Consider the following 5,000-nt stretch of genomic DNA (forward strand, 5'->3'; position numbering starts at 1 on the left):
ATTACCACTGCGTCGTCGAGCCGTGTGTGTGTGTGCGTGTGTGTGTGTTTGTGTTTGTGTGTGTGATTCACCATGGTCTTGAATCACGTGTTGGACTCGTGATCGACAGCTATTACCCACTCGGAAGAGAGCTCAGAGCTCATATATGACTGATCTATGGGTAATGCCGTGTGAGAGAGAGAGAGAGAGAGAAAGAGGCTGTGTCCATAAATCCTGAACATTGCAAATGAAGTGTTTATTGCCGAGCATTCCATCTGTTCCCCCGACTGCCTCAACGTCGTACTTGGGCCGCGCTCAACGACGCCTCTCTGCTGCGGCCTGCGACTCGCCTACACTGGATGAAGAGCGGGCGAGAGAACGAGAGACGACGACGGCCCTGGCAGCAAGCTCCTCTCACCTCTCGAGAAGTAGTGCCATTCCTGGCGTCTCGCGGGAAGGAGGTATGCACTTCGTTGGCCGAGTTCCTTCTTGTGTCAAATTGCGGGGGTGGAGGAGATGGATGGGTGGAGTGGAAGAGGAAGATAGAGGCCCTAACCCACATTTTTTTCTGTCGCCCCGCGCCATCCCAGTCCTGGGGTGGCTTCGGTGAAGGCTGGACCATGGGAAGTGGAGGCTCTTGTCGGCTTTGGCGGAGGCGGTGGTGGCGGTGGAGGTGATAGCGAGGGGCTTCAGGTGCAGGCACACACATGCAGACTCTCATGAACCCGAACGACCACCAAGAACTTCCTCTCCGAACCGGAGAACCTCCTCAATATGTTCCTCGAAGACGATGAACCCAAGAAGGTTATCTTTGGTCGGGCAGGCTATGTGGTTGTCAACACGTGTCCCTGTCTTCTGCTCCTGCTGCTCTTTGGGTCTCCTCATTCACTCGAAGTCTCACCCGTCTTGAAGCGGAGAGTCTGCAACCTTACCAGAAGCTCTCAGGAGCGTCACTCTCGAAGGCCTCTGATCAGAATCTCCTGTCCGGTAATAGATATCCAAGGCCCTCCCCACCCGCTCACCTTTCCCCTCCATCCTCCCCGCCCTCTTCCGCTGAGCCTAAGCCATGGGATGCGGGACTCGACTCCTTCCCCCGAAATGATGTGAAATGTCCTCTTCACCCCTCCGGCAGCCCCAAGACGCCTGCCAACGGTTCTTCATGGCGTCGCGAGGTGAGTACAGGAAAACTTACTGACCACGGCGAAGGGAGTCCGCCTCTGTACATTTCATTCAACCAATAGCGATGTTGCGACTCAAGAAACCTCCGAGCTCAGCGTCTCCTGACGTACGGTCCCCACATTAAACTAGGCATGAGTACTGCATGAAACCGTAGTTTATAAGAATTTGAATATATAGTAGAAACCTACATAGATGAATATATGCATATATATATATATGTATATATACATATATACATATATATATATATATATATATATATATATAATGTATACTGTACTGTATATATGTTCATATATAATTATATATATATATATATATATGTATATAAATATATATATATATTTACACGAAAAATATGGTAGCAGATGTTCTTGTATACAACTAGTATTGGAATTGACAGCATTCTAACAGTTGATAATCGTATTATTATCATTTTCTAGGTTTCTAACAAGGATTGCGTCATTCGGGGTTGAGCAAAGACGAGTTCACAAAAAAACAACAACATCCATTTAATATCTTACTTGTAAATATATATATATATATATATATATATGAACATGTACATGTGTATATATATGTACACACACACGCACACACACACACACATATATATATAAATATATATATATATATATATATATATATACTACTACATATATATATATACATATATGTGTGTGTGTGTGTGTGTGTGTGTGTGTGTGTGTGTGAGTGTGTGTGTATAAATATATATTAAATATATATATATATATATATATATATATATATATATATATATATATATATATATTTGAGGAAGATTGAAGAATAAGACATGGTCTAGGGCCGAGTTTATTCCTGACCGGTTTCGCTAAGAGCTTCTTCTAAAGAAGCTGTAAGTGAAACCGGTCAGGAATAAACTCGGCCCTAGACCCGTGTCTTGCTCTTCCACCTTCCTTAAACTTGTCACAATGCCTCAATATATATATATATATATATATATATATATATATATATATATATGTATATATATACAATCTCCATGACCGTCGCGCAGAGGATTCGAACCACTGCCTATAGACCCAAGAGAGTCCACAGCACCCGCCTTTGACCACACGACCACAGACGATCTAAAAGTGTACGAACTCGTAATCTATCTGATTACCGAGATTGGGGAGGTTGCTAACTGCCACCCATATAAACCCCTTTTTTACCATACACCTAATCGCACCAGTGGGAATGGTAAGGACTAGATCGAATCCCCCTCACGCTTCTCGTCATCGTAACTATGTGAATAATTCGCTAGTGGACAGCGACATCAATCATAAAATCTCCATGACCATCGCGCAGAGGATTCGAACCACTGCCTATAGACCCAAGAGAGTCCACAGCACCCTTCTTTGACCACACGACCACAGACGATCTAAAAGTTTACGAACTCGTAATCTATCTGATTACCGAGATTGGGGAGGTTGCTAACTGCCACCCATATAAACCCCTTTTTTACCATACACCTAATCGCACCAGTGGGAATGGTAAGGACTAGATCGAATCCCCCTCACGCTTCTCGATTAGGTGTATGGTAAAAAAGGGGTTTATATGGGTGGCAGTTAGCAACCTCCCCAATCTCGGTAATCAGATAGATTACGAGTTCGTACACTTTTAGATCGTCTGTGGTCGTGTGGTCAAAGGCGGGTGCTGTGGACTCTCTTGGGTCTATAGGCAGTGGTTCGAATCCTCTGCGCGACGGTCATGGAGATTGTATGATTGATGTCGCTGTCCACTAGCGAATTATTCACATAGTTACGATGACGAGAAGCGTGAGGGGGATTCGATCTAGTCCTTACCATTCCCACTGGTGCGATTAGGTGTATGGTAAAAAAGGGGTTTATATGGGTGGCAGTTAGCAACCTCCCCAATCTCGGTAATCAGATAGATTACGAGTTCGTACACTTTTAGATCGTCTGTGGTCGTGTGGTCAAAGGCGGGTGCTGTGGACTCTCTTGGGTCTATAGGCAGTGGTTCGAATCCTCTGCGCGACGGTCATGGAGATTGTATGATTGATGTCGCTGTCCACTAGCGAATTATTCACATATATATATATATATATATATATATATATATATATGTATATATATATATATTATATTCAATTAAGCCACAAACAGGAACACGAATAATTTAATGATATCTGCAAAAGAAAGACAAAATGCGCCAGGCGCGTTCATATAATATATGTCTTGAAGAATAATAAGTATAGAAATAGATATATGAATAATAATGAAGAAATGAACGAATAAATGAATAAGTAAATAGATTAATAGGTAAATAAATAATGGTGTGAATAGAGAGATAAAGAAGGAAATGAAAATTAAAAAGAAAAACGTAAAGTTAGAAAAGATAAAGCCAAAATTGAAGAGGGCGGAAAAGCACCCTTGTAGAGGAGTGTAGGGGTACATGAGGTGTGTGTGTGCGTGTGTGTGTGTGTGTGTGCGTGCATTTGTGTGTGCATGTGAATGTGTGTGTTTGTGTGTATATCTTCATGTGATATTTGTCAGTATTCCTACACACACACACACACACAAGGGTTGATATTTTTCAAATACAGCAAATCTTCCCTCAGATGAAAGTTACCAACACTTCAGCGGACGGCGGAAGTCGCTGTCCCCAAATCAAAAAGAAAACGGGAATGAAGGGACCATTTTCTTTTTCTCCACTCCTCTCCTTCTTGCACCAACACCTCATCTTCTTCCGTAAACTCATTCCTAACTCTTCTCACATCTTCACATTGTACTTCCATTTTTTCCTTTCTTCTTCCTCCTTTTGCTTTTATTTTCCAACTTCACTCGGCTTTTGCTATTTATATTATTTTTATTAATTTGTCCTCCCCCCCTCCTTTCTATATGTCCAGACCGCTCATATTTTTCTCCAAAGCCATTTATTTCTTAATGATTTTTGTTCATATGTCTTTTGATTTCTAAGGTGTTCTTCCATCTGAGTCCTCAATTTTTTTTTTTTTTTTTTTTTTTTTTTTTTTTTTTTTTTTTTTTTTTTTTTTTTTTTTTTTTTTTTTTTTTTTTTTTTTTTTTTATATAATTCATCTCAAAAGACTTCTTGCGTCTTCAACTCACTCTTATGAATCGATGCTAGGTCAACTAGACTCTCAAGCATTCCCTTGCACTGAAATCGTCCTCCAACCAAACACTCACTTTATCGCATTCACTTAGCTGTGGGTTCGACTCCCGCACTACTCTCCAATTCTTAACGGTGAGTACTTCACCTGTCACAGCAGTCCCCAAAGCGCATAGTAGAACAAAGGTGATGGCTTCGGCCGCAGCTACTCAGCGCCTCCTGGCGTAGGCTCCTCACCTCTCTCCATATGTCGTCTCTCCTTTTCCTTTTCCTCTCCACAATCCTTCGCAAAATTTATTTGAAACATCTGACCATTTAAGCATTTGTATTCTATTTACTATCATTATTCTCTTCCAATTATCTCTCTTTTTCTCATTCTACCTCTTTCACAGTCACTTATTTTCAATTTTCTCCTTTCAAATATCTCCCCAGATATTATGAGTTCCTGCAATACATCTTCACTGTTTCCCAATAATTCAACATCATGTGTGTGTGTGTGTGTGTGTGTGTGTGTGTGTGTGTGTGTGTGTGTGTGTGTGTGTGTGTGTATGACAACCTACGACTCTATAGTTCAAACACGTGTGAAATATAAGTTTACATTATTCTTGTTCTAAGTCATTGGAAACAGATCTGTTAAATATTTGTTCATTGTATAGAATAACATTATAGTCCTATTTGTACAAGGATTTTTGACACGAATTTACGGGCACCAGTAAATGTAATTATAT

This window comes from Oratosquilla oratoria, chromosome 26, assembly GCF_046742065.1.
Source record: "Oratosquilla oratoria isolate Oo_2021 chromosome 26, ASM4674206v1, whole genome shotgun sequence".
Taxonomy (NCBI): domain Eukaryota; kingdom Metazoa; phylum Arthropoda; class Malacostraca; order Stomatopoda; family Squillidae; genus Oratosquilla; species Oratosquilla oratoria.